Source organism: Marmota marmota, unplaced genomic scaffold (assembly GCF_001458135.2).
Source record: "Marmota marmota marmota unplaced genomic scaffold, marMar, whole genome shotgun sequence".
Classification (NCBI taxonomy): domain Eukaryota; kingdom Metazoa; phylum Chordata; class Mammalia; order Rodentia; family Sciuridae; genus Marmota; species Marmota marmota.
The window spans coordinates 19,311,218-19,335,791 of record NW_026000101.1 but is presented as its reverse complement, the minus strand read 5'-3'; the positions used below and the strand labels follow the sequence as shown (position 1 = coordinate 19,335,791).

The window sequence follows — 24,574 nt, the reverse complement described above, 5'->3', positions numbered from 1 at the left end:
TTAGTATCCAAGAGAATCCCCAAACATAAAAGAAGAAATATAATCCAGACCCTACTTACTGGGTTGTCATCAATGTCCTGGTGAGAAATGACTGAAAATTGATTCCAGAATCCATTGTGTGTACTTATATTACATCAATACTTTATGAAGTGCTAATTAAAGAGTCACAGCTTAGTTATTCTGAACAAACCTATGTGTGTCTTAATAAAAATGCCAAATTAAAGAACCCCTTTAGGTACCATCAGGTGGAGGCTCCTGACCTGAAGATGCCCAACCTATTAAAGTTATTAGTGCTCATCAGTCAGGCCAAGGGGGCAACTGCCTTCACAGGATTTTTCCTAACAAGGCTTATTTCTGCTTGTACATTAAACAAATGTGAAGGTCTAAAGAATACAGGCAGGGGCTGGGGATGTGGCTCAAGCAGTAGCATGCTCGCCTGGCATGTGTGCGGCCTGAGTTCGATCCTCACCACCACATACAAACAAAGATGTTGTGTCCGCCGAAAACTAAAAAAAATTAAAAAAATAAAAAAAAGAATACAGGCAGTCTGCATCGTCAGATCAGGGGAGCTAGCCCTTGAATATATGTTATGTGTCTGGAGTTTGGAATAAATCCCAACAGACTTGCAAAGTTGATTCAGATAAATTAACTATTCAGCTTCAACATAATAATTTATGGGTTTTAAAGCCACCAAGGGTAACTAGACCCAAACCTTATCACCAATCTGAAACATCCCATTTTGGGGTGTAGATCCAAAGGAATTGAAGTCAGTATACCAAAGGAATTCACAATTAAAATATGGGATCGAGATGTGATATGTCTCTCCACAGATGAACAGATAAAGAAAATGTGGTATGTATATATAATAGAATACTAGTCAGCCTTAAAAAGAAGGAAAACTAATAATTTGTGACAACATGGATGAAACTGCAGATTCAGAAAGACAGGCACAGAGAGACAAATGCCACATGACCTCACTTTTATGTAAAATCTAACAAAGTCAGTCAAACTTGCGGAAGTAAATAGTACAATGGATACCAAGGCTGGAGGGTGGGGCTGGGGGAAGTGGGGAGATGTTGACCAAAAGGCACAGAATTTCAGTCAGGAAGAATAAATTTTCAAGATCTATTGCACAGAATACTGACCATAGTTAATAACAATGCATTGTATATTTCTTTTTTCTTTTTTTGCATTGTATATTTCAAAATTGCTGGAAGAGTAAGTTTAAAATATCCTCACCACAAAAAAATAGTAAGTATGTGACATGGATATGATAATTAGCTTGATTTAATCATTCTGTGATGTAAACATATATTTAAAAATAAATATATGCAATCAAAAATTAAAAAACAATTTTTAAAAATTTTTAATATTTGGGCTGGCAATGAAGTTTGGTAGTAGAGTTCTTGCCTAGCATGTGTGAGGCCCGGGGTTCTATCCCCAGCCAAACCCAAACAAAAAAAAAATATTAAAACTTATGGTTCAGAAATTGACTAAAACATTAACTTTCACTTGTAGAGTTTTCTCAGTCCTCTTTCTTTCTTATTTTTCACTCATTTTATACAGAGGTGGGGTTCTCCCCGTTTTCCAGTTAAGACTCGAATCCATAGGCTCCAACCCTCTTCCCATCTTAGCATCCTGGGACTACAGGTACATATTAGTTCCCAAGCCTGGCTTAAAGTGTTATTTGTGAGCAAATAACTAATCAGTATAATTCAAAATTCAGAAAGTTGAAAAGTACACACAAAAGAGAGTAAAAATTCTCTCTTCCACTTCTGACTCCTAGTCCTCTGCTTTTCTCTGCATTGGCAAATGAGGTTATTGGTTTTTATATGTGTATATCCTTCCAAAGATATTTTACAAATATAAAGCAATTTGGGTCTGAGAGAGAAAGAAATATTTATCTACAGATAAATATATAAATAAATGTCTACTCTTTCTTCTCATTTTTGTACAAAGGATAGTGTATGTCAAAGAAACTTTATTTGAAGGACAGCCTTTAACTCTTCTAAATGTTTAACAGGTTGATAACACTAATGCACAGCAATAGTAAGGACTTATTTAGAAGAGGTTCAGAATGAATGACATAACTTTCCTATGTTCATATATGAATACACCATCAGTAAAACTCCACATCATGTACAGCCACAAGGATGGGATCCTAATTAGAATATGTACGTATAATGTGTCAAATACAATCTACTGTCATGTATATCTAAAAAGAACAAACAAAATAATAATAATAAACAGAAGAGGTTTTATATCTTGTTAGAGCTGCAATTGTATTCAGTTTAGGATCAGAGGCATCTTTTTTAGTAACTTATGAAAATTTTGGACCCTCTCCATAGAAAAGCATATGTGTATATATATATACAAAAATCCATATGTTATCAGAAAGTTTCATCACTTACACAAATTACCTACAACAAAAACATCAAAGAAACTAAGATTCAGGGAAGCTGACTTGCCAAGAGTCATATAATGTTACTAAATGGTAGAGTTAGAATTCAAAGTTGGTCTGCTTGATTCCAAAGCTCATGCCCTACCCTCAGTATAAGAGATCCTTCTGTCCCCTTCCTCTTTGCTACACATCACTGTTCCTAGTGCCCCTCACAGGGGAGGAAGGGCAAAGTAGATGGGGTCAGACTAGCAGCTCCTGGATTCTTCCACACTCACTATCTTGGTGAAATCCAACCTAGTGTTATGACTAATCTGGGCTGTTTTGAGAACCAGTTTTACCTCCTTAAGCCTTTTACCTACAAGGTGATCTAGGACTGAGAGTAAAAGACACAGGAAAATAAGATGGAGACACAATTGCTAATATGTTTAGTCTCAATATCCTACATATAGGAATTTAATATAAAAAGTGATGGTGTCTTCCTGTAAGACAATTGGTATCCTAAATTTGATAGAAAATGCAAGGGATAAATCAAAGATTGGATTCATGACGTCCCTAGTTTAAATAATTCTCTTTTCAAGAGACAATATCAAAATGATACATGAAAAAACGTAACGCTGAATCAAAAGTCAAACTCTGCCTTTTCTGTGATCAAATCACCTACTATAGAGCTTACAGATTTCTTTTCCCTCTGGAGGAACTCAACCTGACATTCCGCAAATGTGGGGCCTCACTGTTAAATTTTTTCTTTCCTTATAAATTTAATGATGGTTGCATTTGTTACCTGACTGCCATAACCTGCTGAGGCTTGAAGGAAGCACAGAAAGTGAGTCATAGCTAATGAAAGGGTAATAGGAGGAGGGATATGTGGGGCACTAGGGCCTGGAGAGCAAGGGTGGATTTACCCCTTGCCAGGCCTTTCTGGAGAATAGTACAGAGAAGCAGGGCAAAGATGTATGGGTATTGACTTTTACCAATCACTTTTTCAACATATATAATCTGTTAATGTATTGAATTACGGTGCTATTCAAATAATAAATCAACTTTGCATTCCTAGAACCAATCCAACTTTAATGTACATATTTTTTTTAAAAATGGCTAGATTCTACCTTCTAATTTTTGTTTAGCATTTTTGCATTTCTGTTCATGAAGGAGAATGACCTGTACTCTTTTTTTTAATAGGTTTTTATTCTTGTCAGGTTTTGGCATCAGGGCCCTTCTGCCCTCATAGAATGAGATGGAACTATTTCTATTTTTTTAATTCTATGAAAAAATTTCTATAAGATTAGCTATATTTCTTTCTTAAATGCCTGAAAGAGTTTACTAGGGAAGCCATCTGGCCTGGAGTTTTCCACATAAGATAACTGTTATTTCCAGGAATTTTTAAGTAGCTAGAGGACTAAATAGTATTTTTATTTCTTGTGTCAGTTTTTATAAGAATGTGTTTCTCAAAGAGCCAGGCATGGTGGCATATGGTTGTAATTTCAGTGACTCCAGCAACTGAGACAGGAGGATCACAAGTTTGAGGCCCAACCTCAGGAATTTATCAAGACTCTGTCTCAAAATAAAAGGACTGAAAAGTAATGTTCAATACATGACCAGTGTAACTCTACATCATGTACAATCACAAGGATGGGAAGTTATACTCCATGTATGTTTAACATGTCAAAATACATTCTACTGTCATGTATAACTAAAAAGAACAAGTAAAAAAAAATGACAAACAAACAAAAAAGGGACTAGAGATGTGGCTCCGTGATAAAGCCCTCTTGGGTTCAATCCCCAGAACCTAAATAAATAAAGTTTTCCAAGAACTTGTCCATTCATCTGAATTTTTAAGTGACAAATTTGGTAATAATATCAACTATCTTAATTTTAGCAAGATCTTCAGTGATATTCTACTTTATGTGCCTTATAATGACAGTTTATATGTGTACACTTTCTTTTTTCTTTTCTCTTCTCTCTCTTAATAATATTATTAGGGGATCATTAATTCCATTAGATTTTTCAAAGAACCAACATTTAAAATTTGTTGATTTTCTCTATTTTATTACTTTCCATTTTATTATTTTTTTACTCTTTTCTGTATTATTTCAGTTATTCTACTTTCTTAGTTTAATTTACTGCTCCTTTTCTAAATTTTTGAGATGGAAACTTAGTTAATTTAAGACTTTCTCCTCATCCCACACTGGAGATTAAACCTAATGGCCCTTTTCCATTGAACTACATCCCCAGGCCTTAGTGAAACACTAAGTTCTCATTACATTGCCAAGGCTGGCCTCAAGCTTGTAATCTTCCTGCCTCTGCCTCACAAATCACTGGAGTTATAGGGGTGCACCACTATGCCCAACACTTTTAAAAATATATATTCATTTAAGAATAAAAATTTTCCTCTAAGCATGACCATAACTATTTGCATATTTTGTTTGATATGTCATATTTTCATTATCATTCCATTTGTAAGATTTCCAAGTCTCAACTGAGTTTCTTTCTTTGAATATTGTTTTAGTCAGCTTTTTACTGTTGTGACCAAAGAAAAAGAACAATTTTAGAGGTGGAAAAGTTTATGTTGGGGCTCATGGCTTCAGAGGTCTCAGTCCATAGATGTCTGACTCCATTGCTTGGAGCCTGAGGTGAGGCAGAATGCCATGGCAGAGAGCGTGACAGAGGACAGCAGCTGAGAACATGGCACCAGGAAGCAAAGGGAGAGAATTCTCACTGTCGACAAAATATAAACCCCAAAGTCATGCCCCCAATAACCCACTTCCTCCAGCCACATTTTACCTGCTCACAGTGAATCCCTATCAGAGGATTAATGCACTGATTAATCAGGTTCAGGTCTCATAACCCAATCATTCACCTCTAAATTTTCTTACATTGTCTCACACATGAGCTTTGGGTTTTAAAGGAAATCATAACAAATATGTATGGCTTGATTTCTAAATATTTGGAGAATTTCTAATTATTTTGCTATTGATTTGTAGCTTAATATGAAACTCTTTGAAATTTTGTATTCAAAAGTTGGTAGATACACTGTTCTATTATATAAATTAGATCCATTTATTCATTGTTTTCTCAATTTTTTGTACCCTACCAATGTTTATTTCTTCTATATGTTACTGGGAAAGAAATTGTTCAAATCTTCCACTATAACTGTGAGTTTGTCCATTTCCCTTTTCATATTATCAGATTTTGGCTTATATATTTTGAAGCTACCTTATTAGGTTCAAGTAAACTTGAATTATTTTATCTTCTTAATGGGTTAACACTTTAAAATGTTCTCCTCCTTTCTAGTATCATAGCCTAAAATCTATTTTTTCTGAGTTTTTATACGCAAGTTATCCTTCTTAATGAGAAGGATATACTTGTGGGTGTTTTTCTATTCATTTTTGCTTTTTGATTGGAGTCTTAAGACAGATCACATTGGATGAAATGACTCATAACTGGGTTTATATCTACCTTGTTGGCATTTGTTTTCCCATTGTCCCTCTTCTGTGTTCCTTTTTCTTTTGCTCTTTTGTTTTGAATTATTCAAATATTTATCCTATATATTTTTTTCTATTACAATTTTTAGTGTGAAGTATCTATATGTGGTTTCCTTTTGATTTATACTACTGGGTTTTAAAATGTTGTCTTGAATCTAGAGTTTGATATCTTTAATTCGTTTTGGACAATTTTCATCCTTTATCTCTTGAAATATTGCTTCCAAATCATGCTGTTTCTTTTTCAGGTATTCAAACTATATGTGTGCTTGCCCTTGTCACTTAGTCTTATGCCTTCAATGTTTTGTTTTTTTTTTCCTCTGAATTTTTCATACCATTTTTTTTAACCTTTCATACTTCAGCCTGGATATTTCATGTTTGTCCATCTTTCAAATGACCAATCATTTCTTCAGATGACTCAGACATGTTGTTAAGCCATCCATTCTGTCTTTAATTCCAAGGCATTTGGGGAAGTAGTTAAGAGGGTTATTTTTCCAGTTCTAGAATGTCTTGGAGTCCTCTTCTCCTTAGAAAACCCCCAAGCCCAATTTTTATCTCCCCAGCCCTGTGAGAAAGCTCTGTTTTGGCAACTTTACCCCTTTGCCATCTCTTTTTGATCAGTGAATGCCTTGAGAAGATAACTGATTTGGACTCATTTCTCTGCAGGATTTTGGCCTCTCACATTTGTGCTGCCTCTGCAACCCTAAACTCCATTTTTTTTTTTTTTGGTTGTGTAGGGGGGTGTACCCATCCATGAGAAACTAATGACAGCTCTGCTCAAATTTTCTGCCTCGTAGAAGTCATTTTCTGCTTGGTTCTTTGGGCTCTGGGTCCTTGCTGCTTAAGAATCAAAGAGAAATTCCTTGAAGGGAAAGCATTTTAGACTGCCAAGCTCACCTCAGTGAGTTTCTCTTCTCTCCAGAATTTTTTCCCATCTTGGCTACTTCATACCTCTCATATGAAGAAAAAAAAAAGCATGCACATATTTCTGTTTCTAAAATTCAGTTTCTCTAGCCATCCCTCCTATCTCCAAGTGAGAAATTTAATTAGCTAAACACTAGTCCTGACATTACTAGAAGCAGAATCCCCAACTAGTCTTCTACATTTCATTTCACAAGTACCTGACACTGTAGGACACTGTAGAGCAAAGGGTCTTGATCTAGAAGACTAGGTACAGTTCAAGAGGCCCATGAAGTCCTGAAACTGTATGAAAAATTATGTGAATGTCTTCAAAAACTATGTGAATGTCTTCAAAAATTTCCATAACCCCAAAAGAGTTAAGAACCACTGCTGTTAAATATCCATAAGAACTTAATTTGTATTTAATATTAATTACCTATATTAAATACCTAATTTATTAAACACTTTAGTTTTTATTGGTTCTTCTTGGTTATACATGAAAATAGAATCTATTTGGATAAAATTATATAAGCATGGAAAATTATCTTATTCTAATTAGGACCTCATTCTTGTGGGTGGGCATGATGGTGGGATTCACTTAGGTATTTTCATACATGTACATAGGAAAATTATGTTAGATTTATTCTACTGTCTTTCCTATTCCTATCTTCTGCCCCCTTTCCTTTAATTTTCCTTTGTCTAATTTAATGAATTTTTCTTCCCTTCGCCTCCTTATAGTAGGGAAAACATTCAACCTTTGGTTTTTTGGGGATTGGCTTATGTCACGTAGCATGACAGTCTCCAGATCCATCCATTTACTGAAAACACTTACTTTAACACAATGCTGCCAGGTATTGTCCCAGAAAATACTAGGTTTAAAATACTTTTTAGTTCTAACCCAATAAATATTTTTCCTGTATGGTGTTTTTCTACCATTAATAACAACATCATTATAATAATAACCATAGACCTCTTTAACATTTTAATGAAGTTTATTTCCAGAACCATAGTCTAAATTAAGAGAAATCCTCCCCATGCCATGGCAGTGGGTCCATAGTGCATCACTTAAGGGTTGTTTTCTATCAAATTATGTTTTTTTTTTCACAGCTTATAATGATATATCTTTTGCATTATTACTATGGATCCACTTCAAACTCATACCTTTTGAATGGGTACCACAGAGTTTTGTTATAGAAAATATATTATGTACAAACCTGTCTTTATCTCCTTCACACTTGGAAATTACTGAAAAGGATTAGGTCTTAGATTGTGAATTCACTGAAAATTAGCAGATTCCTCAAAACAGGATGCTAAAACAAGCTAGAAAAGGTTTCCACAGCTTGTGTCCTGAAAAATGATACATTCAAAAGAAGACTGAAAGTAAAATATATATATTGTGCATGTCTTTGCTAGTTCCAAAATATAATAATGTCTCATAGCCCTTGCCTTGCTTTGACTAGCCTGTCTTCCCAGACCCCTGACCTCAGCTCAGGGTTCAGGTGGGATCCTGCTTTGGACAAATCTATCCCTTCCTCATCCACCTCCACCTCTTCTGCATAGGATGTCTGTCTACCCTCCCTGCACCCTTGCCCCACCCAGACCACCCAACTGGAGCCTCAGTGGACTTTGCCCCTGAACCAGGAATATGAAAGGAGCCAGGAAGCCATGATAGTAGCACTGAGACAGTGCCTAGCACATAGTAGGTACTCAAAGGACATAAGAATGAAAGAATAAATGAATGAAAGAAAGAAATGAATGAATATGAGAAGCAGCCAAGGAAAAGGTTGAACTCAGGAGCTGACTATGGGGTCAGTGGCTCCTATTCTCCTCCTTACTCAAAATTTTCTCTCTGCTAAAAACCCTTCAGGCCTCTGTGAGTTCTATTCCTAGGATTTGCTCCCTTACCAATGTCATGGCCTCCTGGATCTGGGGAATTTCAGGATCCTAATTTCTGGAGCTAGCTCTCAATTGGTCCTGGGATCAGTTCTCATGGCTGGCTTTGATTCCATCCAGTGCTTACTCTGGCTTCTTAGCAGCTGTTTCAGATATAGAAACACAAATTGTTTCCTGGAGTTATGCTTAGTTCTCTAGAAGTTTCACTATGAGGCTTCCCCAAAGTAGACCAAAGACAAGCACTCAACATACACTAGGGAGCTGGAATAATAGAGGCTTAATTAATAATTTTAAAAATAAATCCCTCTGGGTCTACTCAGAGAAAATTATGTGACTACAACCAGAGAGTAGAGTTGAAGATGAATAAGATGTGAAGCTTATTTTCAGGAACTTTATTGCTTTTATACCACATCAGAATTTGTTAGAATTCTTTTGATTGCAAGCAACAAATGGAATTTTTTTTAATTATATAACTGAATTACAGAAATTACGACCTGATAAAAATAAAACTAGTAGTCCCTCTTGAACTCTCCTCTCAGTGTGTCAGTCTTCTTCTTGGTCTTCTCCAAGTCACCAGGAATCTGACTGTTGGTGGCACCCAGGCTCATATCATCCAGCTTTGTCACCAGTCATGACCTAAGAGAAAACAGTCCCAGAAAAAGGTACAGACCAACTAATCTTGGCTCAGGCACCCATTCTCAGAAATCAGCTATGACCAAGTGAGATCCATAGTACAATTGGCTCGGCTTCACCAGATACCCACCTCTGGCTGGTCAACATTGACCAAAGGACTGAGAACTATAAGAACACAGCAGTTCTCATTCAAACTCTATGTTGAGAGTTACTTGCAGTAAACATCCCCTGCTACTCTCATAAGACCCAATTCCTTTCACTGTGGAACACTATATACCAAAGGCACTTCCTAAAAGAACTGTTTATTTCTCAGTGGGCTGTAACATTTTTCAGCTCTGTGTAGATGTCTCTGATGCAGAGGATAGTCTGGATCTTTTCTTTGTGAAAATTCCTCTATCCTCCAAATCTGCTATCTGGGTAGAGACCACCTGGTCTAGGGTACAACACAGGCAGGGTCAAATCTGTGTTCTGACCTTGGGAATGAAACATAATCAGCTAGTGCAGTTAGCTTTGTGTGCAAAGGTCCACTTTAAGCCCTTAGGGGGTCTATGGACTCTGGTGCAGCCGGCCGTGGATGATAAGAGTCAGAGGATCCAAGCTTTAGACCAACCTTTTGTCTTCCCAGGCCAGATGCTGCTGACCAGGCCATCTACCTTCCTTCCTTCCTTCATTCTTCTTCTTCTTCTTTTTTTTTTTTTTTTAATTTCTTTTTGCCTGCTGAGGATTAAACCTAGGGCCTTACACATGCTAGGCAAGTACTCTACCACTGAGCTACACCCCAGTCCACAAGGTTACTTCTCATGAGACTCAGGTTCAGTACTTACTTTCCTACATCACAGGGTACAGATAAGATAGTGGGGACGAGCACATACACTTGAGCTACAAAAAGGCCGTACAGACCTAAGGACACTGTTAATACAGGCCTACATGTAGTCTCTGCCAGAGCTTCTCAAGCTAACCCAGTTGGCTTTCTACCCAGGAAGCTCCCTTCATTTTTAGGCCTCAAACCCATCTGTTCTGCCCATGACTGACTAAATCCTTCTGATCCTTGGGATTTGGGGTGGGGATTACATACCCACCCTTAAGCTTAATCTGAAGTGGGCTAAGCCTAGTCAATGCTGTTCCTGGGGTGTAGGAATTGGTCCTTGGCTAAGAGCAGACTCCCTGCCATTCCAGGACTTGCTGCTTTAGAATGAGCAGAGAGTAGGAGGATGGGGGAGAAAGGAAATGTCTCCCATCTGTTCAATCTACAGGACAAAGGAAGATCACATTTCTGACAAAAATGTTACCATGGGATAATGACAAGTTTTAACTTTCATTAGTAGGAAAAACTCTAGACTGGGAAACAAGGGACCCAAGTTCTCCTGTTGATTTAACCACTAACTAGCTATGTGACTCTTGAGACTACAATTTCACCTTTTCTCATCTACAAGATAGAGTGATTGGATCAAATATATTCTCCATCCAGCTCTACTATTTGATGCTCTGGGTGCCTGTGCACAGGAATGAGTGGGGTGATGGAGAAGAGAGATAGAGAAACTCCATCCAGATGTCATTTCTGACCTTCACAATTAATCCTTAGGGGACAGGGCCCAGATTTTTTTTTTCAAAGGTTGTGAGTCAAGCATTATCTGCAGACTAAATAAAACATATTTCACAGATGTATGTACTATACTATTTTCAAATCTACACAGGGGCTAATTGATTAAATATCAATTCATTTTTTAAAATCCTCATTATAAGATATTTTCAACCAACAGATGTCAAAACCACAACTATCATCAAGGGGGCATCTTGTTTGGTTGGTTGGTTGGTTGGTTGGTTGGTTGTAATGAGTACTCTTACAAAGTAGAGAACCACTAACGAGGAAGAAAATTTATAGTATGAAGGTTAGGAGATAAGGTAGGCTGATCTGCAAGAGCCACAGCAAAGGATTTCTTTGTCTTTCAGTCTCTGTGCACTGGGCTGTGTGTGGTGGGGGGTGGGGGGTGGGGAGTAGGGGATGGAGAGGGGAGTGGAGAGGGGGGTGGAGTCGGGGTGAGGGGAGGCAGGGAGCGACTGACTGTAGGGAGAGGAGGTGGAAGGAGGAGAGTGAGGTGGGCATTTATTTACCTGCAGGGTGGCCTTAGGCTGACCACATCCCTCCAACCTAAGAGACCATTTATTTTGACCTGTGAGATTTTGGGTGGTAACAACCATGCTCTTAGAACCCCAGGTACTGCACTAACCCTTGTATTTTTCCTATAAACTGCTTATACCTCTGTAAATAATCCCTTAGTCTTTGTCAAATTATCCTTAATTGAATGTGTCATTTTTTTTCCTCCTAGAATCTTGACTGATAGTGTCTAATCCTGTTGAGGGTGGGCAATGTGATGACCTAGCAGGGAAGTTTTATGAAGGAGAAAAAGCTAGGTGAAGAAGGGTGGAGAGTGGGACATGGAGGAAACACCAGGAGACCCCCACACACACATAATCACCCTCTTTTCTGAGCTCTGCAGGTCTCTGTATTTACCTGTCAAGCACTTTTCATATTCTTTGGTAATTATTTATTGACTTTTTGTTTATTTGTTTGTTTATTTGGTACTGGGGATTGAACCCAGGGGTACTTTATCACCAAGCAATATCCCCAGCCCTTTTTATGTTTTATTTTGAGACAGGGTCTCATTAAGTTGCTGAGACTAACCTTGAACTTGTGATCTGCTGCCTCAGCCTCCTGACTCACTGGGATTAAAGGCATGCACCACTATGCTTGGTTCCCATCTGTTGGCATTGCTATGTCTCCACTACACTCTTGAGTCCCTTAAGGGCAGGAACCACGTCCCATTAGTGGTTTTGCAGTCACAAAATCAAGTTCAGCATAGATCCCTAGGAAATATTTGTTGAGCTTTAATTTGAGGCAACAGTTTTAAAAACAAGTGGCATATGGCCTGCATAGGTGGCATCTGCCAGTGCTGCTGGGTGTTCCTGGGACCTGTAGGTCCTAGAACATATCTCCTTTCCCAAAGCACCACATGAGATGAATGAAGAAAACTGCACTATTCATATGCTGGGGGGAGCCAAAGCCTATGAGAGAATGCATCAAAAAAAACCCTTTGAAGGAAGTTATGACTGTGACACAAATGATTAAAACCTCAAAGCTCAGAGAATTACCCTCAGTCTTCCAAAACGTTTTACAGGGAAACTTTGTTTTTACTTTAAAGTATCACCTATTAAATTATTCTTTCTTGTTTCAACTCACATAATTTAGAAGGAACTGGGGACAAGGCATATTAGAAAACTTTTGTGCCAATAGTTTATGGATTCTAGACAAGATGGACCTGTCTGAGAACGGTGACTATAAGATGTGGTGCTTCAGAAGAAACACTGAGATGCTGAAGGACAAAAGGGTTCTCCAGACAAAGCTATGCTCATTGCCAGTCCAGTCATGTTATCTGAGGTTCCTTCTTTCCCTAAGCCCAGGTCCTCGGCATTGGTTGAGATGGTTGGCAAATGGAATACAAATATCCAGCACAATGACTTTCCACTGGCTTTAGGGTTGGAACTCAATCTGAGAGACATACAACTAAATTCAACACCTTTTTTATGATAAAAGCTTCTTTTTAAAAATAAGAATAGAATGAAACTTATTTGATTTGAACAGTTTATCAGCCAAAAACTATAGCAGATATCATCTTTAATGTGAACTGCTAAATGTATTCCTTCTGAGATAAGAACAAGAAGAGAAAGTTGCCTGCAATTACATCTATTCAACATTGTTCTAAAGGTTCTAACCAGTTCAGGAAAAAAAATCAAAATTGCAAGTATTAGAGAAACAAAACTGCCATTATTCACAGATAAAACAACCTGTCATAGAAATCTAAATAATTCTACAGACAAATGGTTTTTAACTTAATAAAGGTGTTGGCAAGGTTGTTAGTTACAAAATGAGTACATAGAAATTAGTTGAGTTTTGATATATTCAAAAACAGAAAAAAGCTAAATACCATTTATGATAGGATTTTTAAAGTACCATAAAGATATGTGATGCTTACATAAAAATAATTATAGAAACTTTATCGAAATACATTAAGAATATCTACTTAAATGGATATAAGTATAATGTTCATCCAAATTGATCTATTGATTTAATATAATTCTGATTTTAAAATTTCAAAAAAGCCTATACATAGTCTGAGGTACTTGATAAGGTGATGCACAGGGAATAAGGTAATGGGAATGCAAAGAATCGCTAGGATGCTCTTATAGAATATGGTAAGAGAATTTCCCTGACAGATATCAAGAAAGCCCAGAAAAAGGCCCATCTACATGTAGACATTTGACATATGATAAAAACAGAGGGCTAGGGATATACCTCAGTGGTAAAGCATTTGCCTAGCAGGCACTAGGCCCTGAGTTCAACTCTCACACACACACACACACACACACACACAGAGCCATGCAGGTCAGTGAGGAAAAGAAGAATTTTCCAATAAACGGTAGCTGTAGTAATCAAGTATCTATGTGGGAGGGAAATATGAATATGAAATTGGATCCCTACCTCTTACCATCAACAAAAATGAACTCCAGGTGTATTAAGGCCCTAATTGTCAAGTCATTAGAAGGAATAGGAGAATATCCTATTACCCAGACTAGGAAAGGATCAAACAAGACATCAAAAGCACTAACCACAAAGTAAAATACTCACAAATTTACTGACATGGCCCAAAAATATCATAAAAGATAATAAAAAGAATAGGAGATATTTGTAACACATATAACCAACAAAAGACACATCTAGAATCTATAACGAACAGTTTGTATGAAAAAGACAAATAACTGGATTTTAAAAATGGGCAAAATAGTTAAACTGGCACTTTAGAAAATGTCCAAATGGCCAACAAACAAAAAAAGCTCATTGGTCACTAGTAAGTGTGTTATTTTAGTCAGCTTTTTTATTTCAATGACCAAAATATCTAACAAGAAAAATTAAAGGAGGAAGTTCATTTGGGGGCTCATGGTTTCAGAGGTCTCAGTCCAGAAATGGCCGATTCCATTCCTTGGGACCTGAGATGAGGCAGAACATCATGGCAGAAGGTTAGAGAAAAGCATCTGGGACATGGTACCAGGAAGCAGAGAGAGTTCCTCAATAGAGACAAAATATATACCCCAGAGGCATGCCCCAATGACCCACCTCCTCCAGCTACACCCTATCTGCCTACAGTCACAGGTAGGGAGCAATTAGAGGACTAATGCACTGATTAGGTTAAGGCTCTCATAAGCCAATGATTTAACCTCTAAACTTTCTTGCATTGTCTCATATGTGAGCTTTTGGGGGACATCTCACAAAACCTTAACATGCATTAAAACTACAATGAGCTACAAATACAAAAATAGAAGGTAAACAAAAATTTACAAGTCAGATAAAATTGAGTATTGACAAATGTAAGAAACAATGAGAACTTGCACACACTGCTAATAAGGAATTGTAAAAGGAACCAGTTTGAAAAACACTTGGTACTGCCTAATGAGGTTGACTGTGCATATGTCCTACAAACCCAGCAACTCCACCCCTGTTTTAGTCAGCTTTTTGGCTGCTGTGATGAAAGGACCTGACCAGAACAATTGTAGAGGAGGAAAGGTTTATTTGGGGGCTCACAGTTTCCAAGGTCTTAATCCACAGAAGGCCGGCTCCATTCTTCAGGGCTTGAGGTGAGACACATCATGGTGGAAGAGTGTGGCAGAGGGAAATAGCTCACATGATGATCAGAAAGGAGAGAGGGGGACAGGGAAGAGAGAGACTCCACTCTGCAGATACCCCCAAATCAACCACTTTCTCCAGCCACACCCACCTGCCTCCAGTTACTACTCAGGTAATCCCATCAGATATTAATTAACTGATTCGGTTAAGGCTGTAACCCAATCATTTCTCCTCCAAACCTTCTTGCATTGTCTCACACATGAGATTTTGGGGGATAGAGCATCTAAACCATAAGAAACCCTAAGAATATATACTAGGAAAACTCTTTCGTGTAGCAGGAGATAGCCTCACAGAAGAATACAGAGCTGTATATTAAACATAATATTTAACAGAAGAAACAAATCACCAAAGAAAATATATTCTATTTTTATTTGAAAAAGAATACAAAAATATACAGAATTAAATAATATTGTTTATGGATGTCCATGTAAGTTAGGGTTATTGATTGCTGCCATAACAAACCATGCAAAAACTTACTACCTTAAAACAACAATGATTCTATTTGCTCACTATTCTGTGGATCAGGGACTTGCACAGAGCACACCAGGAACAGCTTATGCCTGTTGTACAATTTCTGGAGCTTCAGCTGGGTTGGCCCAAATGTCTGGAGACTGACTGGAACCATTTGACTGAGCCATAATAAGGGTACTTGGTTTGGGCTCTTAGCTGGAATCCTGAAATCTCCTCCATGTGGCCTCTCCAAGTGGCTAGGTTGGACTTCCCCACAGCATGGTGGTCTTAGGGTTCCAAGAAGAAATATTCCCGAAGAACCTATCCCAGTGTGTTAAATCTTATTAAATCTGTTTGCATCACACAAACAAAAGAGTGGGCAGAGGGGTTTTCCAGAATCTAGCAGACAGGAGAATGGTGCTGTACACTGCAAAAAGCTCACTTCCTCACCACACTACCTACCAATGAAAGTAAAACTCTAAATTCTCTTGGCTAAAGCACGTCATATGGACCAACCCAGAAATCACTGTGGGAGAAGATTTCACCAGGACAGAATAGAGCTATGGTTCATTTAGGCAGCCACCACATCTGGTGAAGAAAGAAAATGATGTTCTCAAAAGTAGCGGTTACTTTTCAGGATGAAAGGGGGTTACAATCAGGGAAGAACATAAAGGGAACTTTTAAAATATTGGCAGTGTCCTGTTTTCAAACTGACTTGTAGTTAGTGTAAAATGTATTTTTTTCTTTTTTAAAATATTTTTTGTTTTAATTAGTTATATGTGACAGTAGAATGTATATATTTTTTATATTATCCTATGCTTTTCAAATTTTTTTCTATATTTTCCTATGCTTTTCGAATTTTCTATATTAACTACCTATTGCTTTTAGAGTCATTAAAAGTTTATGGAGGTATAAACGAGAATCATGACTCCCACAAAACATTATCCAGGTGACTTGAAAAATCTTGGGTTCCTGTGAGGAATTGAAAAACCCCTGCACTTTGGCTTCACTTTGTCTTTCTGATTCTTTTCATGTGGCTACCAGAAGTCAATTTCAGAAGTGCAAGGTCTACTAGGTTTTTCAGAATAGTCTCTGATAAAAATTAAATCAGAACCATTTGAATTAGTTCTTGGACATGAATAGGATTGCCAAGCCCTCGATTCCGTGCTCAAATGGGAACTGTCAATCAGAACTGGAAGGGGCAAAAGGGACAAAGAGTGATGAATTGAGGTGTCTTGCAGCCTCTCTATTTTGAATCACAAAATACTGAGAATGTGGCAGTGTGGACTTTTTCTGCAGGTCATCTACAAATGTTTCTTCTCTGGAGTAAAATCATAATTGAAGGAAGTTAACTCCAAAGCCTCCAAAGTTAACTCCAGTGGGAAGTTTTAGAGGAAGAGAAAATTTAAATTAAGACTCGGGTGTCCAACCTGCTGTCTCACCTTGTACAAGCTACTCACCCTCTCCATGCCTTAGTTTCCTTGCATCTAAATTGGGGAAATAATTGTCCTGCCCCAGAGTGTTGCTATAAAAACTAAATGAAATTATATATGTAAAATATTTAGCACAGAGCCCAGCATATCAACAGCACTCAATAAACTACAGCTGTTACCACTGCCGGTACAGGCAAGGCACCAGCTGTGTTTGATGGATGCCTACCTAGGACGTACCATGGGCCAGAATGTACCCAAGGACTTCAGCTCTATTTCATTTCACATAGATTCCTTATAGTATCTAAGAAGCAAAAATTATTGTCCTCATTCTAAAAACAGAAGATTTGTGGTTCTATGACCTGCACAAAGCTATAGAACACCTGAATAGCAGAACCGTAGTTGAAACTAAAGTTGTTTCTAAGGTCTCCTTTCCTTACACACTCTGGAGAAAGGGTGGGCAGAGGTGCTTACTTATCTTATAGAGGATATAAGAGGGCTGTACACTTCAAAAAGACTCTGCCCCGCAGCCTCACTGAAAGCAAAACTCTCAAATCTTTTGGGATGATGTGGATATATGTAAATAACAAGTACTATGGAAAGCATGAAATCAGAAACCTGTGAAACACTACAATTATCCTGTAAACTATGGTTATAGTGGCCAGGCCTGAAGACTAAGCATTGGTGTAAAAGGGGCTTTGAAGCATGAGAGCCATTCCTGGACCTATTCATACTGGGAAAAATGCTTCATGGGTCATCTTGAACTCTTGAAATGCTTACATTGACTTTGGACGTGATACACCTTTCCATACTCTGGGATGGAGCAGAGAAAGGAGCAGAGGGCACACCGGAAGGTGAGATTCCCCCCTCGCCTTCTGGAGAAGGAGATGAATTGCTTTCCAGGATTCCAGGCCCACCAACTCACATCAGGTCAGTGGGTCCATTCCTAGGATGCACTTTACGAGAAAGAAATCTTTGGGGGACAAAGCTGGGTACAAATAAATAAAACAATGTGTTCAGGCTGACCTTTTTTCTTCCTTGGCCTCTTCTATATTCAGTATAACTTCACTGGCAATATTGAGCTGGAAGGTAAGAAATGTAGGCAGTTTGCCAATGTTTGAAATTTTTGTGAAACTTCAAGCTCACTCAAGTTCTTCTTTCTGGAGTTCTTTGTCACCTGATGTGCTCCTAAAAAGTTGGAGTCAGAGCAGATTAAACTGCCTCAAGTTGAGGGGCCTGAGTGACTTCCCCCACCCCATCTGCTGTCAAACACTCACCTGGGGAGAGAAATTGGAGAAGGCCATGTTCTCCCAGAGCTCTCAGAAACTCAACCTTAAAAAAAAAGGAAATCATCCCAAACCAAGGTAGGATGCATCCTAAACATGTCATTTATACAGGTGAGGAATTTTACTTCCCACAAATTCCTCACTCAGCCTTAAGCATTCCAGTCCTTATGCAAAGGAATAAGGACTGGAATTTCCTCAGACCACGTTCTCCTTCAAGGAGCAGAGGTTGCATTTTTAGAACTAATAGGCTTCAGATTACACATCAGCAAGACTTAATATCCTCTGCTAATAATGATTCCAGTTTCCAATGAGTTTATTATTCATAGCAAAACATTGACTTTATTCTTCCACTCTCAAAGGCCCTTGATTGATCTGAGTTAATGAAGCTACACAAACCTCCTGAGGGGCACCGAGAAAGCCAAGGAAGAAGAAGAAGAGGAGGAAGAAGACGAACAAGGGTTGTCTGATGCTGAGATGCCCTCTTCAGTGTTCTGATAATGTTCTAGCATGTAAGTCACACTATTATAGCCAATGAAACCCTGTGGAAGTTGATAAGTCATTTGTGGTGTAGAAATCACCATTGATAGTGATTAAAAATATTAGAGTCATAAAATACTTAGAGCTGAAAGGGTCCATAGAGATCATCTGATACAACTTCTCATTTTAAGACTGAATGGCTGGCTGTTTACATCAGTGAGAGGGGAAAGAAGACCTGCTGACCCTGAAGTCTCCATCCAGGTTTTGGTAATGACCAGTTGAGACCTTTGATGTTCCCTGAAGTAGCAGGGGCTGTGCCCAAAACAGCTTTCACCAGGACCAGGGGTCCAGACTCCAAGTGCATAGCAATGCTTCCTAAAGAACTGCATCTAAGCACAGCTCTTGCTTGGCTTCTGAATATGTTACCCAGTGACAAAGGCTATTCCTATTCGCCCATTACATAGAAGGTGAGACTCTTTTGCCAAAGCACAGTTCCCAAGTGCATCCAGCTGTGCCTTGGCCCAAGTACAGATTTCCACAGGACATCAGGAGATGAGAAGATGTTCCTTCTGACCCGACTCCCAGTGAGTTCCATCTCCTTCCAGCAATGCTTGTCAGCACCCTTTGCATAACACCTCCTAACACGCTAGTCCTCCCAGACCTTTCCCGTGGTCATTTTTCATGGAATACATTATGAATATCTTTCCATGGAAGTTCACACTGCATAGATAAACATCGCCTCTTTTAATGACTACATGGTATTTTGCTGCACAGGTATACTAGAAGGAAATTAACCAATCTCCATCTATTATTTCAAATTTAGATCCTTTTTATTTAAAAACAATACAACAGTGAATAACCGTACCAACATCTTTGTACATTTGTCTGATTATTTCTTTAGCATAAGCTCTTTGAAGTAGAATTGCCAAGACAAAGAATGTGGACCTTTAAAAGCCTTTTGATAGAATCTGCCTAAATTTTCCCCAGAAAAGTGGCATCAGGGCAGGCTCTGACCAAGATTTCTGGGTGGATCATAATGACGTCACATAGTTACCCCATGATTGATTCTGCTTGATTCTAATGAGAGCCAATAGCCTCACCAAACACTAGTTCATTTCCCAGAAGTTTGAAAACTCTGACAACTTTCCCTACACCATGATGGTTTTGAAGAAATAGGGCAGGTACCGCTGGAAACAATGAGATAAAAGGAGAATTTTCTTCATTATGTATCTTAATTTTGATGAAGATATTTTATTCTTGTAAATTTTCAGTTTTGGATAGTGACTCTTTCTGCATGGCAAACTTATAGATTAGGGTGATTCTTATTTTGCTTATATGTATTTTCCAATATTTTTTAAACTATTCAAATAATACTAGAGCAGTTTCTCAACCTCAGCACTATTGACATTTCCGTCTAGATAATTCCTTGTTGTGGGGCTGTCTCATGCACTATAGGCTACTTAGCAGCATCCTAGGCCTCCACCCTCGAGCTTCCAGGAGCACCCCCAGCTGGGACAACCATAACTGTCTCTGGCTATTTCTAAATGTCTCCTAGGGAATCAAAAGTGCCCCTAGTTGAGGACCACTCTGCTAGTTTGATAATATGAGAAGTAGTAATAAATGCTTGCAGTGCCCTGTGACACAACCCCCAGTGTTCAGAAGTGTTATCTTGTTGATTCTTCTCAACAGTTCTTTGAGGTGGGTACTATTATTATACTCATTACCTATAAAGAACTCAGAACAGAATGCTTGAGTAACTTCCCTAAGGTCATAAAGCTGGAAAACACAAGATCCCAGATTGGAACCAATCATTTTTCTGCAGTTAGCTCCCATTAAAAGTTTCTTTTTAAAAAAATTTATTTTTAGCCATTTTTTCCAGAAAATCTTACCATATTTGCAAACACATACAACAATGCGATGATACCCATATATGCTCATCTAATAAGTTTAATGACTATCAAGTTTTTGCCATTCTTATCCATTTGTCCTTTTTTTCTTTTTGTTCATTATTGTTTTGTTTCATTCCTTCTCTTTCTTTTTTTCTCTCTCCCTTCCTCCTTTCCTCTCTACTGACTTTCTATTTTATCATTTCATCCCTTACATAGTTGTAAAAATGATGACTACTTTTTTACATACCCATAATGCCTATCACATCTAAAAATAATAATGATTGAGGGGATCTAGAGGAAGGGAGGAGAGGAGGGCATGAGGAAGTACCAGAGAACAAAATCTACCAAATAATGCTATTTACATGTAAGAATATACCACAATGAATCGTGTGTGTGTATGTGTGTGTGTATGATTATAATGCACTAATTAAAATAATAGTAATAATAATAGAAGGGAGATCAATAGCAAGCAGGTTGGGGAAGGGAAGAGAGGAAGAAAAAGTAAGGACCTGGGGAATTAAATTGATCAAATTATGATGTTATGTGCATGTATGAATATGGCAAAATGAATCCTACTATTATGTATAATTGTAATGTGCCAATAAATAAATTTATTTAAAATTAACAATTCTTGAATATCAATCCCATTCAAATTTCCCTGATTATCTCAAAAATATTATTTTATATTTTGTTGTGACTTTTTTTTTTTTTAAGATGGGGTCTTGCTATTGTTGCCCAGGCTAGTCTTGAACTCATGGGTTCAAGTGATCTTCCCACCTCAGCCTCCTAAATAGCTGGAAGTACAGGTGTGTGCCACCACACCCAGCTTTTTAAGTTAAAAATGCCTAGCTTTGAACATAAAATAAGAATGAAGGGGTGCTTTCCAGCATATTGTGAATCCTAAATGGAAGAAGTGGGTAGTCATACAAATACATTTTGTAGACCTCTATAAGGTTTGGGCTGCAGATGAAAGAAAAATACACAGTCCACATAAACAATAAAGACCCTATTGCTGGTTTCCAGATATAGGTCTTCACATGAGAAGGAACCGTGTTGAATTGTTAAAGTTAATTTTAATAACAGCAGGGAACTAGGCTTGGCTGTTGGGGTTCCTTGACTCAGCTTTTTTAGTGCATATTTATGGTTTCATTTTTGTTGATTTACTTCCTTTAGCTCATAAAAACCCTGACTCTTTCTTTCTGTTGTCCTTGAAACACAGTGGAAATTCCTCATGAGCCTGTGGTTAAAGACTGGCCTCCAAGGGGGTAAAGATAGCACAAATTGGTAGTACTTTATTTGAAGACAGCAGAATGAAGAGTGGGCAGGATTCCTTGGAAACCAATGAGAATTGTCTCTGCACCTTCACCCTACACTGCCACCTGCTGGCGTGGGTTAGGGTCAGCAAGCAGAAGCCTTGGACTGCTTTCCTATAGATGCAGTAACAAATTACCTTATACTTAGTGACTTCAAATAAGATACATTTATACTCTTAGAGTTACTGAGGTCAAAAGTCCAAAATCCATTTTACGGGGTGAAAATCAAGGTTTTGACAGAGCAGTCTTCCGAGAATTCATTTTTTCTTGCCTTTTCCAGCCTCTGAAGCTGCATTGGATCATACTCCTTAGTTCATGGGCACCTCCTCCATCTTCCAGCAGTGTAGCATCTTGCTTTTAATGTCACATTGCCTTCTCGTCTGTGTCAATTCTCTCTCTGCCTCCTTATTCTAAGGACTCTGGTTATAACAAAAGCTGACTTAGATAATCTCACTATTTCATTGTTCCTAATCACATTTGCAAAGTCCCGTTAACCATATAAAGTAGCATTGACAGGTGTGGGGAGTAGGACCTGAGTATTTTGGGGGCCATTATTCATCCTACCACACTCTTAAACACAGCTCATTCCCAGAGGAACACCATCTACATTCATTTTTTATCAAATAGTCCTTCCATGAGGCAGGATTTGGTTTCCCCAGAAATGAACTCTAAGGCATTAAGTGAATAAAATCTGTTTGGGAGAGGATCCTAGAAAGCACAAACAGGGGTTGGGGAAGTGAGACAAAGAGGGGAAGGAAGTCAACTCAGGGTCTGAAATACTCAGAAACAGGACAGTGGCCTCAATCATCCCGACCATAGACTGAAGAAGCTGAGGTCTGATCCACCAACTCCCCATCTATCCTTGATTGAGGGCACCTTGAGGGCCATTAACCCTTTGACACTTCCAGCTTTCCCTGTCCTCAAAGCCAATGTTCTACAGACAAAAACAAACAAACAAACAAACAAAAAAACCTCAGAGTTATAGATGTTTTCAGCAGCTTAAGTGGGGAAGTGAATATCTAGGGAGTTGACCAGGACAACAACAGAGTCTGCTAAGATCCCTGCTATAGTGTAGATGTTGACTATTCCCCACAGGTTCAAGTGTTAAAAGACTTGGTCCTCAGGATGGCACTATCGGGAGGTGGCAAAAACTTTAGGAGGTAGGGTGGCTTAGTGGGAGGTTCTTAAGTCTTTGGGGTCATGCCCTCAAAGGAATGTGGGACCCCAGTCTCTTCCTCTTGCTTTACTTTCTGGCTTATGAGGTGAGCAGTTTGCTCTTCCATGTGCTGCCTGCCAGTGCCATATGGCACGTCTACTAGAGGCCCAAAACAATGGGCCCACCCAATCTTGGACTGGAAACTCCAGAACTGTGAGCTAAATAAACCTTTTCTCTTAGAAGTTAATTATCTCAGATATTTTGTTACAATAAAGCAATATGGCTAACACATTCCCCTTTGCCAATGAGACTCATTCGTTCTTTCACCAAACATTTATTGAGTGTTGGCTTACTCTGGACCAGACAGCCCGGAATTGGAGCTTACAAACAGATGAAGCCTCCCTGCACATGAGGGACTCACTCTTTATAGATATGTAAGGAGCTAAATTGTCATGCACTATGCTGAGTGCTATGTCAGAACTATAAGTATTTGTGCCTGGTACACAAAGGGTATACAAAAAAATAGACTTTGAAAAATAAAATGCTATGAAACACAAACAACCTCTGTCTAGAGGAGTTCAAAGGAGAAATAAATGTCCTTCTCTATCGTTAAAGCCAGGCACCCATATATGGCACTATAATAAAAGAGAATAAAATACCACAAACAGGGATCAGGGTCATCTGGCCTATGAACAGAAGATCCAGGAAAAGAACCCACATTTTCTGATTCCTAAGCCAAGATTGCTTTCACTCTACACTACAGTCCCTGGGAGATGAGACCTAGCCCCAATCACAATGGCCAGCACAGGGTAAGAACCAGTGTCTCCATGAAATGGAAACAACATTTGCTTGAACCTGGGGAAGGAAAGCATAAACCATCACAGGAAAGATAAGGGGCTTAAGAGGAAAACCTAAAGATTTTGTGAATGTTTTTGCTGCTAGAAGATCAAGTGGTCTAGATTTGTTTTTGCAGGGTTTGCCATTTTCTTCCCCAATGCTCAGAGATGTCCTCAAACTGAAAAGAACAGAGAAATAGGCTCCTCTGGCCTTTATACTAAACCAGTAGTTTCCAGAATAGAAATTACACACTCCCCAGGGCAAGTTCATGCCATTAATCAATATGCAAGAAGAAAATGCTTGGGATGTACTGCTTCTACTTATCTTTAAAAATTAGAGCTCAATCATTGCACAAGATCTTGGGTTCAGTCCCCAATATTGAAAAAACAATTCAAGCTAAAGATTTGCTAATATTGAAAAATGGATTGATCCCGAGGATACCTTCAGAGGGTCATGTGCAAGGTAGCCTAAAGGGAGAATGGAAAGTTGCACATTATTTTTCACATTCTTTTTATTCTAACACTGTGCAGTTTATGCATGACCAGGTAAAGAAATTTATGGATTCTATTATATAATGTAAACTAACCTCATAAAATGATCAAAAGGCTAAAAAGGATTCCTACAATGAAGGCTTATATTGAAAATAATACCAATGATGCAAGTACATGTCAATAAGAAAAAGACAAAGTCCAC

General features: G+C 38.3%; 1 long non-coding RNA gene across 1 annotated transcript in view; it reads right to left on the bottom strand.

The window, feature by feature from the left end:
• Window positions 1-9,062: 9,062 nt before the first annotated feature.
• LOC125610708 overlaps window positions 9,063-24,574 on the bottom strand; it is a 45,018-nt gene continuing 29,506 nt past the window's right edge. Inside the window, exon 4 of the long non-coding RNA XR_007340709.1 lies at window positions 9,063-9,309. This is a non-coding gene — a long non-coding RNA (uncharacterized LOC125610708). The remainder of the gene's footprint in view (window positions 9,310-24,574) is intronic.